Raw genomic sequence first — 13,448 nt, 5'->3', positions numbered from 1 at the left:
GGTTTTTGGGAGATTTTTGGTTACTAATTTAATTTTTTTAATGGCGACGAGTCTTTTCCATGTTTCTATTTCTTCCTGTTTCAGTTTTGGTGGTTTATGTTTCTAGGAATTTGTCCGTCTCTTCCAGAATGCCCCGTTTATTGGCATACAATTGCTCATAATATTCTGTTGCGACCGGCACAACAAACACCGAGATCAGGGTCCTGAGGGTAGGGGAATGTAAGAAAGAAAAGGAGAGAAGCCAGTTTGGGAACAGGAGGGTCCCCTGGGCTGATGGCCCAAGTGACGGCTTTATTGTTGCTGTACACAGTCTTTTATATCAAGACTCTTAGGGGTCAGGTCATTCTAAGAATAAACAGGTTTCGCATGATCGCTGCCAACCAAAACATTTTAGTTCTGTGTACGTTGTGAACTTTCTAAACGGGTCACAGCAAGGTCCTGTTGGTAGATTGCTAGCAAAACACAGTTCCCGTGTTTGTTTCTATTTGACCCGGGGTAGAAAGGGGGGTAACATTACTGCCAACACCCACAGACCGCAGGCTTCAGGAATTAGATTTCTCAGCCTTGGCGAGGCTTTCGTATGCCTTTGCAAGTGGGGGAATGGGAAGGGGAACCACCGGGTTGGCTGAGTCAACAGGGAGCCGTTGCTCAACCCGGTCTCAGCCTGGCTCCGGGGTCCGGCCTCCTACATTTCCCCCTATTGTTTGTAATTGCAACATGTGCATCCTGGCTTGGTATGTGGTAAAGGCAGTGAGACCCCATCTCCAGAATCAACACAGTAACATAAGTATAACAGATATTACGGAAACAATTTCAATAAAGATCCAAAAGGAATGCTGAAGAATATTAAATGGATTAAACCCATTAAGTTGGTGCAGTATGGTTCCAGCGAGATCTCCAGGGTCAGGGAAACTGAGTGAGTTACTTGCAATAGCATTTATCTCTTCTTGTAGCTGTAAGAGGTCTAAGCTAGTGATAGCGTCTTGCCAAACCCCTTGTAAATGACGACGCACTTGTCCCCGTGTCATATTGGTATACTCTAACGGGGTAACACAGATATGTTTATATGCATCATGACAAATTAAAGAAAGTCTGGTACGCAAAACAGCAAACTGATCACCAAGATACATCAATGCTTCTTGTAGTGCCTGCAACTGGGCTTCCAGTTTACGGTCTATTCACTCTTGAGTGGCAAGCACCTTGGATATATTATGAGCCAATTCATTTACATGGGATGCCGTTTGGGCACTTTCATGTAAAGATATCACAGATACAGTTGCAGAGGCAATTACAGTCACTGTTGCTATGAGTCCAGCAATCAAGAGTCCAAGAAACCGTCTGGTCCTGTGCAGCCGTTTACTGATTTCTAAGGCCAATTGAATCCCATAATTAGGATACCAAGGTCCTGTAACATTTACTGGCAACATCCAATAGGGAGGTTGTAAGACCAGATAAACCTTCATTTCACTTCTAGAGGGCCCCTCTACTAGTAGACAAGTGGTCAAAACACAAGCAGGACAAGTCAGCCGGTATAACTGATGACCATCTTCTTTCACTGGAGTAATGGCTCCATCTCCAACAATCAAATAGTAGGGAGGAGGAACACAGGCACGCAATTGTAGGACTGGAGAAAGATAATAATCTGGAAAACTAAAGCTGTCATCAGTATACATTTTATCAAAGGCAGCATATAACTTCCAAAGATCAGAATGAATTCTTCCTTCAGGGGATTGCAAAATGGTTTGTGGGATAACCTGGTGGTGTTCCTGCACCTCGTTAGGAGGTGGGCCCATATCTCTTAAAGGAGCCACTGAAGGTCTCCTTGTTTCCCTTTGCACTTCCAAAATAGCCATAGGTGTTTCTTGAAGGAATGAATGCCAGGCCTCTCGGGAATAATCTGTAATGATATAGTTTATGCCTTTAGGAGTCATCCTTAATGAAGAGGATTGGGCACATTTACCCCAAGGTGAGTCCCCAGTAAGGCCTTGACCAATTGAGGGACATACAGGAAGATTTTCAGGGGGATCACGTGGTCCAAAAAACATCCATTCTCCTAATAATTCTCTCTTTTGCCAATAAGCGGCAACGGAGCGAGATGTACATGTGGGGAATACTTTGTCTTTCCCTTTAATATCTCCCCGTCTTTAAGTTTTTGCAGATACTGTTTTAGTGTCAGGTGAGCGCGTTCAACAATAGCTTGTCCTGTGGAATCATAAGCGATGCCAGTTGTATGCTCAATTCGGAGTCGGTGGCAAAATTCTGCACAAGATTTACAAGTATAAGCACTACCATTGTCAGTTTTTATTTTATGAGGTTTGCCCATTGCTGCAAAGGCAGAAAATAGGTGATTTTGAACATCAACAAATGCTTCTCCTGAGTGGGCTGAAGCATGTATATAGCCTGAGCAAGTATCTACAGACACATGTATATATTGCAATTTCCCAAAAGGTAAATATTGGGTGACGTCCATTTGCCACAAATCATTGGGCCGAAGACCTCGGGGATTAATGGCATAGACCGGCTGTGGGAAGAATTGCGGACAGATGCCGCATTGCTTAACAATTTGTCTGGCCGCCTCACGAGATATTTTGAATTCTTGTCGAAGGGCTGCCGCATTCTGGTGAAAATTATCATGACTCCTTTTGGCTGTTTCCAAAGGAGTGGATATGGGCAGAACTCGCAATAAATGGGTTGCTGCCTCGGCTATCCGATTCCCAGCAACTAGGGGACCAGGTAGATCGGTGTGAGCTCGAATGTGGGAAATATAAATTGGACTGTGCCGTAAATTAAGAAGTTTTTGTGTAGCATGAAATAGATGATAAAGTTCCTCATCCGCTGTCAGTATAAAGGCCGTGGGAAGTTGCAACACGGCTTTGACAACGTATTGACTGTCAGAATAGATATTTATACCTTCCGGGTAAGTTTTTATGGCTACCTGTACAGCATAAAGCTCGGCCCTTTGGACAGATTTAGTCGTATAATTCAAAATGATCAAATTTTTATGTTGGGAAGTGACATAATACACTGCAATTTTACCCTCTTTACTAGCATCTACAAAAATGGAGGCAGCGTCTTCAATCGGCTGACAAACAATAGGATTATAGGGCAAAATATCTATAAGACTGAAACCTTGTATTAAAGAATCAGAAGGTAAATGAAATTTAATTTGACCTGTAAAATTAGCCAAGGCAAGTTGCCATTCGATGGACTGGGCAAAAGCACGTCCACCACCTTCTGTGTCAGAAAGGCACATGCAATAAATTCTGGATCGTGTCCAAAGAGCTGAGCAGCTCGGGATCTTCCTCTAATGATGAGAAGACAAACCATAGACAGCAAAGGATTAATGACATGCAGGGAGTGTTAGGCTAACTGTAGCCATTCAAGTGGGCCATGAGATTGCCACAGAATTGCAAAGGGGATGACCTGAGGTTTTAATATTATTAGCTACAAAGGCTGAGAAGGGTCAATTCTAGTGACTTGGGCCTGCTGAATGGTCTGTTCTATATGTCTTATAGCTTCTTTAGCTTCTTGAGTGACACTTTGCGGGGACGCTGGAGAACTATCTCCTTTTAGAATATTAAACAAAGGCAGTAATTGTTCTGTGGTGACCCCTAGTGTATTTCTAATCCAGTTTATATCTCCTAATAATTTCTGAAAATCATTTAGAGTAGTCAAATGTCTGGTTCTAACTGATCCTTTCTGAGGTCGAACAGTTGATTTGGAGATGAGATACCCTAGGTATTCAAAGGGGGCTTCCTTTTGAACTTTCTCAGGGGCAACAATCAAATTATATGCTTTAAGGCATCTTTGAAGAGAAATAAAAGCTTCCTGTAATAATTCCTCAGTTTCAGCAGCCAAAAGTAAGTCGTCCATATAATGGATGCAATATACATGGGGGAAGCTCTGTCTAAAAGGGGTCATTGCTCTGGCCACAAACTCTTGACATAAAGTTGGACTGTTAGCCACGCCTTGCGGTAAGACCTTCCACTGATACCGCTTAGCAGGTTCCTGTAAGTTAGTGGAAGGCAGGGAGAATGCAAAATGTTCTCCGTCGCCAGGGGCCAACGGAATGGTAAAAGAAACAATCTTCTAAGTCCAAAACTAGTAACTGATATTGCAAAGGAATGGCCGATGGGGAAGGGAGGCCGGGTTGCAAAGCCCCCATGGGCTTCAGGGCAGCATTAATTGCTCTCAAATCCTGCAGCAACCTCCAGGATCAAGGACCTCTTTAATACAGGTCCAAGTAGGCCATAAGGTCCTTGGAACGGCAGCCCCATGAATCTTCATTTGACTTTTAAGTTCCTGACCAACTCGCTGCCAAACCTTTAAATCAACTGTACCCCCGTCTGGAAACCATGGGCAATAATCGTGCCCTATGTCAAAAAATTCCCTAAGAGCTGACTGAGAAACCTTAATTCCCTTCTCCTTCATAAGAGCCTGCAAGGCAGTTACAAAATATCCCTGTTCCGTACACTGTTTCTGTCCCATAGTTTTACTCCCGTCGTCTGTGCTGCTGGCACAGTTCCCCTACCTGAATTAGACGCCATGCGATCTGCTTTCGCTTTCCTCCTTGTTGTCTCAGGTCCCTGTATTGCATTCACGACTCCTGAAACAGAATGCTACAGGCACCAGTGACAGTCACAACAAAGTTTATTACAATGAGAGGCAAGGCCAACCGATCGGGACCAACACTCTTGACAAGAGTGCGGCCCCGAACAGCCGGGGTACAGAGTTTTTATAACCGATCACATCGTTTTATCATCACCTGGGAACAGAACAAAGAAACAGGTTCCAGATGAGTTAGAAACAGTTGCCTAATGAGGTGTTTACTTTAGACTTTCTGCCTCTAAGTTGCAACCAGTGGATCTCCTTGACCCTGCCTCTGACGCTCTTTTCTTTGAACTTTTGTCTCCTTAATTGGTGAAGCCTAATTTACAAGGGTATGAGGCGTAGTTTACCAGAGCAAAGCAAGGCTGTTATCTCTTAACCTTCAGTGTCAACACAAAGCTGTTATTTTTCAAGCTAAGCATTAGCCCTACACTACAATTTAACCCTTACACCTGTTCGGGCGCCACTTGCTGCCACCGGCGCAACAAACACCGAGATCAGGGTCCTGAGGGTAGGGGAATGTAAGAAAGAAAAGGAGAGAAGCCAGTTTGGGAACAGGAGGGTCCCCTGGGCTGATGGCCCAAGTGACGGCTTTATTGTTGCTGTACACAATCTTTTATATCAAGACTCTTAGGGGTCAGGTCATTCTAAGAATAAACAGGTTCCGCATGATCGCTGCCAACCAAAACATTTAGTTCTGTGTACGTTGTGAACTTTCTAAACGGGTCACAGCAAGGTCCTGTTGGTAGATTGCTAGCAAAACACAGTTCCCATGTTTGTTTCTATTTGACCCGGGGTAGAAAGGGGGGTAACATTACTGCCAACACCCACAGACCGCAGGCTTCAGGAATTAGATTTCTCGGCCTTGGCGAGGCTTTCGTATGCCTTTGCAAGTGGGGGAATGGGAGGGGGAACCACCGGGTTGGCTGAGTCAACAGGGAGCCGTTGCTCAACCCGGTCTCAGCCTGGCACCGGGGTCCGGCCTCCTACAATATTCTCTTATTATTGCTTGTATTTCTGCAGTGTTGGTGGGGATCTCTCCTCATCCATCCTTGATTACATTTATTCGGGTCCTTTCCTTTTTCCTTTTGATCCACCTGGCTAGGGGGTTATCAGTTTGGTCAACGCTTTCAAAGAAACAGCTGCTGGTTTCATTGATCGGTGCTGCCGTTTTCCTTTTGTATTTCGAAAGTGTTCATTTCTGCCCTAATCTTTCTTGTTTTCCATCTTCTGCTGGTTTGGGGTTAGCTTACACTTGAAAGCTAGTTGATTCATCTGGGACTGTGTCATCTGCCTTGATTGACACTTCAGGTCCAGGGGCTGGCGAGAGACAAATTAGAGTCCCTGTGTCCCAGTGCGAATTCCCTGAAGATTACCCACATCTGGCTGCGTGTGGTCAGCACCCAGCCTTTCTCCAATTTGGAGTGCAGGCCAACTGAGAACAGGGGACAAAGGGTAGAGAGATATCAAGAACACCGTTTCGTTTCTGGACAGCTAGACTGTAGGATGCATCCTGTTCCTACTCAGGGAATGGGAACATTCTGCTCTGCCCTTGCTGAAGGGAACAGACGCACACATTGGCTTACCGGGCTAACTGGAACGTGTGGGCTGGTGGAGACTTCAGGATAAACTGGCAGAGCAGGGAGGACAAGAAGAGTACACAGCACGCAAACCAAGATTGAGGCAGAGACCCAACGGCAGGAGCCCCTTAAGAACTTGGCCATCATCGATCCCATCCAAGTGGACTAAGAGGCCAGTGGAGGCCAGTGGGCTTCCGCCTCCCCTCAGCACTATGCTTCCCTCCTTGTGTAGGCAGATCGGAACGAGAGTGCGGCACTGACGAGATTGCCCCCACACTGTTTTCTCTTGAAAGTGACCACGAAAGCACACAGGTAAAGAGATCGCTTCCTCAAAATCCCTTATCCAACTGGCGTCGTCTTCTCAAGAGGGATTATGGAAGCAGGAAGTTCTCTTCACATCTGGAGAGTTCTCCCAGAATAGTGCGTGGATACACGGACACTCCACAGGGTGTTCACAACTCCAGCCTTTGTTTTTTCCCCTCGGTGGTGCTGGGGCCTTATCGATTTTATCGTTTCACACACAAGTTGTTGACTTTTTTATTTTCTCTGTGGCTTATCTTTTTCCTGTGTAATTGATGTGCCCTTTGTCCTTCTTTTCCCCTCCGTGGGTCTGAGTTGTTGGTGGGTTTTCTAGCTCCTCAAAACGGAACTTAAACAAGTGATTCTCAACCCTTGCCCTCTGCTAACAGAAGCATTTGAAGCGACGGGCACTGCCCTAGTGGCATCTCACCACCAAATTCCATGTTGTATTTTGATTATCAGTCTGTTCTGTTTTACGTGTTCCATGTAATTTCCTCTCTAAACCGTGAGCCTTCAAGAAATCTACCATTGTTGTGCAAACATTTAGGGATTCTCTGGACGTCTTAGTGTTGTCGATTTCTACTTTATTCCCAATGTGTCAGAGAACATACTTTCTAATAGTTCGTTATCCTGATGATTATTGGGCCTGTGTCATGGCCCAGAATATCTGGGTGAATGTTCCATGTTTCTAGGAAAAAGTATGTTTGCTACAACAGTGAGGTGGTTAGTCTGTAAATGTCCGTTTCGTTCAGGCCAAGTGTCGCAGTCAGATCTCCTGTGTTATCCCTCGTGACACGAGCCTGTGTCCCTGGGATTTGACACCTACCCGTGCTTCTCAGACTTCTTTCCCCATCAGGTGAGAGAATGCTAGAGGGAGCTGGGTTCCTTCCTGCACAGGGAAAGCTGGAGGGGACTGGATTTGGGCATCTCCTTTCCCCCAGGCCGGCTGTGGATGGCAGAGGCAAGGTGGTTGCTCTGGGAGAACCGTGTCCCCCCAGGGAAGGCTTCCTTAAGGAGACCAAGGGCGCCCTGGGTGTGTTCAGAATGGTGGTTTCCTTCTCCCGCTGCCAGATGTACTGAGGATTTTGCTTTGCACTCTGAATGCGGGGGAGCTCCTGGAGGCGAGCTCATGAGTGTGGAAGTCCCGAACGGCTGCGTCCCCCTGGGGTTTAACCTGTCCGTCTTGCGGACACGGACACGGAGCCTGCACACAGTCATCAGCCACCGTGTGAGTGCTGCTGCCCAGATCCCGCTCCACCAGCGGCCTCTGCTCCGTGAAGCCGTGAGCCTCCGCGTTCACCCGTCTCCCCGCTTATTGCGGTGATGCTCACCCTGTGGTCTCAGTTCTCTGACGGATTTAAGGATTGTTGGTGTTCACGCCCTTCAGGTTTCTCTCGTGATGGCAGAGAAACCCCATTAAGGAGGTCCAAGGATAAAAGGCGTAAAGTAGGGTACGGGGACAGGGAGCCAAAATAAGTTACAGGCCTGTTTTTATTATGTGAGATTTTCACAGACATAACTCCATGATAGTGAACTTGGAAACAGATGAGATAGGTGATGTCTAGCAACACACAAATTATACGAATATTGTTGCAAGCAGCGGAGAGGAGTCCACCCACAACGTGGGGCCACTGAAGGGGCTGGAGGGAGTGGCCGCGGTCTGGAGACCCCCGGACCGGGAGCTAGTCGCGCATGGCAGAAGGGGCTGGTGGCCCTGAAGGGCAGTAGGGTGGGGCCAGTGAGGCGGCCAAGAGTCCTGTGGTCCTGCAGCAGGGGCGGCGGGGACCAGCTGGGGCAGGGGAAGGATGGGGATGAGACAGGAAACGCAGCGTTTGAGGAGAACGCAGGGTGCGACCCTGCAGGGTGAGGCGAGCGGGGACGCAGGCCCGTCCTGTCTGCGAGGGCACGGGCAGGTCTGGCTGCTGTGGTGATGACGCCCTGGGTGAGTGGGCTCAGGGGGCCAGCCTCTCCGAAGTGCCACCGATCCCCTGTGTCAGCTCTGTGACTTCATGTCTTAGAGGGTTTCCTGCAGATACACCAGCCTAGGAGACCCAAGATCTAGCTCTATCTCACCATTGTCCAAACCATGGGAATGAAGGAACGTAGAAGAGAGAATTCAGTTGGGAAGTCAAGGACCCAAGGACAATGTCCCAAATGTAGGGACTCTGAAGGAAGTCCGAAAAGCCTTGCTAGGGGAACAAAGCAACTGAAGAAGTCCGTGTGGTAAAATCCCTTGTTGGGTTAAAAACACGTTTCAAAAGGTATATAGAGACATGCTTGAATGGCATGGAGAATTTATGGAGCGCTACCCAAGTAAATGCTTTTAGAAGATACTCTGTGCAGGGAAAGGGGAGACTTACATTTTCACTCTGTGTCCTCTAGACTATAATCTCTTTATTAAAGATATATTATTTGTATGTATTTGCTACATGCAATGGGGGCTCAAGAGTTGAATGCTCCCCCTGAGTCACCCAGGCGCCCCTAGACTATAATCTTTTATGAATGAAACATCGTTTAAAGGAAACACTCTTTCTCTTCTCCTCTTCCAAGGGATATCCTGCCTCCCAGGAGACCCCATGGACCCCGGAGCACAGTTAGAAACATTGTGTGAGGTGTGGACAGCCTCTAACACAAAGCTAGGTATGCAAACAGACCTGCCCTCATTTTCCAAAAGTTCCATTTATTTCTCTTTCTAGTGTCCAATTCTACTGAAGACAGGCAAGTATTCTGAAACCCAGGGAGTTATTTCTCTTGAGACATCACCCGCCTCTCTGCTGCTGTCCATCCTGGGCTCGGGGGCTGCAAGGAGGGAGGTTCTGCGTGCACAGTGAGTCTCCCCCCCGCCCCCCGCCCAGCGCCGATGGAGCCGGTCCTGACGTGCCTGCTGGTCCTGGGTCCGCCCTACCATGGCAGGCCGCTTCTTGCGTGGACTCGTCCCCGAGGCAGGTCCCAGCAGGGCAGAACCCCTCGCAGCTGCTGGGGTCCATGTGTGGGACCCCAGGCCCCTCTGCTGGCTGCACTGCTGTCCACTCGCTAGAGCTGTCATTGAGGACAGGAAACCGTAAAACCGTCTGCAGACCCAGCTACATACTTTGTAGGGACCGTGGCAAAGCGAACTTTCAGATTCCTTATGCAAAAAGCAGGGGGAATATACAGTTACTGGAACTAAAATATAAGGCATTTTCCTTAATACTATATTACTTATGAAACATAATAGGTTATAAAAGGCACATGAGCAACAACTAGGGTGACACGTTAAAAGCAATATTTCCAGGGTCTTCTTTTATAGAATACACTACATAACACCTTATCTATGTTATATGGAAACGTGGTATCATTTTAGGGCTCACTTCTATGCAAGTTCCCTTACTGTGTCATGAAAATGTATAGATACTTTTAGCAACTTTTATCTTTGGTGGATGTAGTTGAGAGTAGTGTTGGCCTCTACTGGCACGTGGAAGACCCCACACACTTGTAGTTCGTGGTTTGGGGAAGCGTCTTTTTGGTGGTGTGAATGCAGGTGGAGCTGTTCAGAGTATCTTTGAGGCTGTGGTAAATTGGATGGGTTTCCGATAACTTATTTCAAAATATGAATTGCATCACCCACAGAACTCATGATCCTTGAGGAACAAGTTTTCTAAAAAGAAAGTCAACTTCGAACAAATCAGGCCAAACCATCGATTTCAGGTATTCTGAATGTAATTTGAGGTGTAAATTCATATACTTTGGCATTTTAAAGTTTCCGCTGACCTTTCTCATCACGTGCTGAGGGTGTACAAATACCCAAAACTGGGTTCCAGGTTGGTATATAATACAAAATGCCCTTCAGTTCATTCTAACACTGTACCTTCAATTTTCTGGAATGTTACTTTTAGAATTGTCTTCCTCCTTAACAGATGGTTCTTCTGAAGCTTCCTGTAAAATAGTGTTCTTTTCTGCTGCACGCAATGACCGTTAAATGTAATCTATGATTTCTGAGGTTGTGGATTTCTGGATTTGTAATGTTGTAGCAGTTTTCATACCAGAGATATTCAGCCCTTGAAGAATTCTAATATTCTTCAGTGGTCCCCGATGTGATGTATTGGAATGAATTGTTATTTTGCAGCAAGCTACTGACCCAGTTTGCTGCCCAAGTAGCACAGTTCTCGTGCCAGCATCCAGGGTGGGCATTCGTATTGGTGCAGATGCCCTGGGGAAAGGCTAGCAGGACAGCCAGAGCAGCCAGCCTGCCACTGCGGGTCCTGGCACACCCCCTTGCAGAGGTCCTGGTCCTCTCTCCTAAGGCTATAACGGCTGCCACCTCTGCTGCCATCACTGCTTGGGGACCCACTGTCCCAGGACTGTCCCCATCATACACATGTGCACCAGGCAGCCTGACCCACCCTTCGGCTCCATGCCGGGTGCTTCCTGCTGCGTCTGCGTGTGTGAGGACACAGTATGCCTCACATCATCCACCAAGGCAGCCAGTCTTCACCCAGTCTTTGGGACAGGTGGCCTGTTCAGGGCTGCAGGGGTCAGGGGCTTGAAGGCCTTTGTATTATGTAGCTCTTCCCTTTTGCTAAGGAGAGAAGCCAAGGAGGCATTTCGGATGCAGGTGTGAACCTGCTTCAAACACAGTCCGTGGCCAGTGAGCAGCGGGACGTACCCCCGTTAGGGGAAGCCTGCGAGTTGCATTTCTGAAATCCTGGAAGGTAATCCCATTCGTACGAGCCCAACAGTTTGTTTCTGCAAAGGAATCCTCTGTTTATATTCATGCTTTCAAATTGTTCCATAATAGGATTCACAGCACAATATGGGTGACGTGTTTTTTATACGTGGGCTTCGATTTTTAAAAATCAGTAGAACTTTAAAGTTGTTTCATTTAGATGTTATTTCTAAAATTCTGCTTTTAGAGGTGCCTGCGTGGCTCAGTTGGTTAAGCGACCGACTCTTGATACCGGTTGAGGTCAGGATCTCACGGGGGTGAGATGCCCGCAGTCGGGCTCCACATGCGGGTGGAAGCTGCCTGGGGTTCTCTGTCTCCCTCTCTCCCTGCTCCTCCTCAGCTCGCGCACACGTTTTCTGTCTTGCAAAATAAATAAATAAGCTGAAAATTCTGCTTTTAAATATAACATGTGCAAGCATTTAAGGACAACCCTGGGGGAGTCTGTGACACTCACCAGGCACCATGGCGAGCCTGCTCTCTGTGACTGGGAATAGCAAAGCCATTTGCTGATGGAACTGTAGGTCCAGGTAGAAGTGGCCCTCTGTGCTTGGAGCTAGGAATCTAATGCGCTAGAAAGAAATAACAGTCACTTACCAACCAAAAGTCCATTCCCACAGCTAAAGCCAGATCACTCTGAAAATAGAGACAGCTAACAATAAAGTGACAACGAATAGCTATAAAGTCAAATGCCTCAAATGTGAATCTCAAAAAGCAAAGACCATGACTGAGATAAACCAGAAGACACGAAAAATTAGTAGCTCTAAGAGTGAAACACTGGCAGAGATAACGAACATAAGTAATTCAGACATAATAAGGTTTTCAATAAGTAGTGAAAAGTAACTAAACTGTAAATGACTGTGAGAATGCAGATCCATCAAAAAATCGCCAACTGAGTCCCAGTTTGGCGAGAGGGAGCTGTTCCCTGCCAAGACAGGCTCCCACACGGGGAGCAGGGATCAGAAGCAGAGTCAAACCAGAGAAGACCAGGTGCCACGGAGGAGGTGACGGGAGAGAGGCCCCAGAGCAGGGAGTGGGAGAAGAATGGCCACAGCGAATATCTGGAAAGAGGCCGCCACATTTATGAGCATTTTCCAGACCCATCAGAAAGAAACCCTGTGAGGTTGGAAATGCTTTTCAGAAGCATACTGCTTTCCACAATTGTCACATAAACGACTAGCAGAAAAATACTATTTCTCTAGCAGTATTTTTGCTAGTATATTGCATACTCTAGCAGCGTGGGAATGGGCTCACCCCACACAAAGGTACCTCAGGGGTAAGAGGAGGAAGTACGGAGTAACCACTGCAGAACACGAAGAGTCCCCATCTCGATGAACCTTATGTGCTGTGCGGTGCAGCTTTTAAAAACGAGAAAAAAGTCGGGGCGCCTGGGTGGCTCAGTCGGTTAAGTGTGTGACCTCGGCTGAGGTCATGATCTCAGGGTTTGTGAGTTCGAGCCCCACAACGGGCTCGCTGCTGTCAGCGCAGAGCCTGCTTTGGATCCCCTGTCCCCCTCTCTGTGCCTCCCCTGCTCGTCTCTTTCTCTCAAAAATAAAGAAACATTTTTTTTAAATAAGATAAAAGTTATTAAGAAAGCAGAGCAGCTGGGTGGCTCAGTGGACTAAGAGTCTGACTCTTGGTTTCAGCTCAGGTCATGATCTGACAGATTTGTGCATTTGAGCCGTCAATGGGGCTCTCGTGCTAACAGTGTGGAGCCTGTTTGGGATTCTCTCTCCCCCTCTCTCTCTGCCCCTCTTGCACAGGCACTCTCTCTCTCAAACATAAATAAATAAATGAATACATAAATAAATAAATAATTTTAAGTTATTAAGAAACTGATTCAGTGTAAGATATACATCATTAATCAGAAATAGAAAAATTTAGTAATGAAGGGACAGAACTCAAGAAAGAATAAGAAAAAAAAAAGGGAAGTCACTTCTTTTTTTTTTTTTTAATGTTTACTTATGTTTGAGAGAGAGAGACAAAGTGCAAATGGAGGAGGGGCAGAGAGAGAGGGGGGGACATAGAATTTGAATCAGGCTTCAGGCTCTGAGCTGTCAGCACAGAGCCCGACGTGGGGCTTAAACATAGGAACCTCAAGATCATGACCTGAGCCTAAGTCAGAGGCTTAACCCACAAAGCCACCCAGATGCCACTCCTGGAAAAATCATCTCTTAAATGAAGTTCAAACCAGAAGAAACAATGCCAAATAAGCCTTACAAGCAACAGAAGGCAAAACAGAGGAAACTATTGAAAAA

The 13,448-nt window shown here is 46.7% G+C and overlaps 1 long non-coding RNA gene across 1 annotated transcript; it reads right to left on the bottom strand.

Moving 5' to 3' along the window:
• Positions 1-245: 245 nt before the first annotated feature.
• Positions 246-4,724, bottom strand: LOC123381982. Its single transcript, XR_006589674.1, has 2 exons — positions 4,532-4,724; positions 246-1,897 (listed from the first exon to the last, which is right to left on the bottom strand). It is a non-coding gene; the product is annotated as an uncharacterized LOC123381982 (long non-coding RNA).
• Between the last annotated feature and the right edge of the window lie 8,724 nt (positions 4,725-13,448).

The sequence above is a fragment of the Felis catus genome, chromosome E1 (assembly GCF_018350175.1).
Source record: "Felis catus isolate Fca126 chromosome E1, F.catus_Fca126_mat1.0, whole genome shotgun sequence".
Taxonomy (NCBI): Eukaryota; Metazoa; Chordata; class Mammalia; order Carnivora; family Felidae; genus Felis; species Felis catus.
The sequence above is the reverse complement of the archived record's forward strand: the minus strand, read 5'-3'. Positions and strand labels throughout refer to the sequence as shown.